Source organism: Palaemon carinicauda, chromosome 15 (genome assembly GCF_036898095.1).
Source record: "Palaemon carinicauda isolate YSFRI2023 chromosome 15, ASM3689809v2, whole genome shotgun sequence".
Taxonomy (NCBI): domain Eukaryota; kingdom Metazoa; phylum Arthropoda; class Malacostraca; order Decapoda; family Palaemonidae; genus Palaemon; species Palaemon carinicauda.
Genome location: NC_090739.1, coordinates 2,848,069 through 2,848,375, shown reverse-complemented (window position 1 = coordinate 2,848,375; position 307 = coordinate 2,848,069).

Below are 307 nucleotides of genomic sequence, written 5' to 3'. Positions count from 1 at the left end.
GATGATAATTCCCATCGCTTTGATTAAAGATTCCTGTCACCGATGATAATTCCCATCGCTTTGATTAAGGATTTATGTCACTGATGATAATCCTCATCGCTCTGATTAAAGATTCCTGTCACCGATGATAATTCCCATCGCTTTGATTAAAGATTAATGTCACCAATGATAATTCCCATCGATTTGATTAAAGATTCCTGTCACCAATGATAATTCCCATCGCTTTGATTAAAGATTCCTGTCACCAATGATAATTCCCATCGCTTTGATTAAAGATTCCGGTCACCAATGATAATTCCCATCGCTT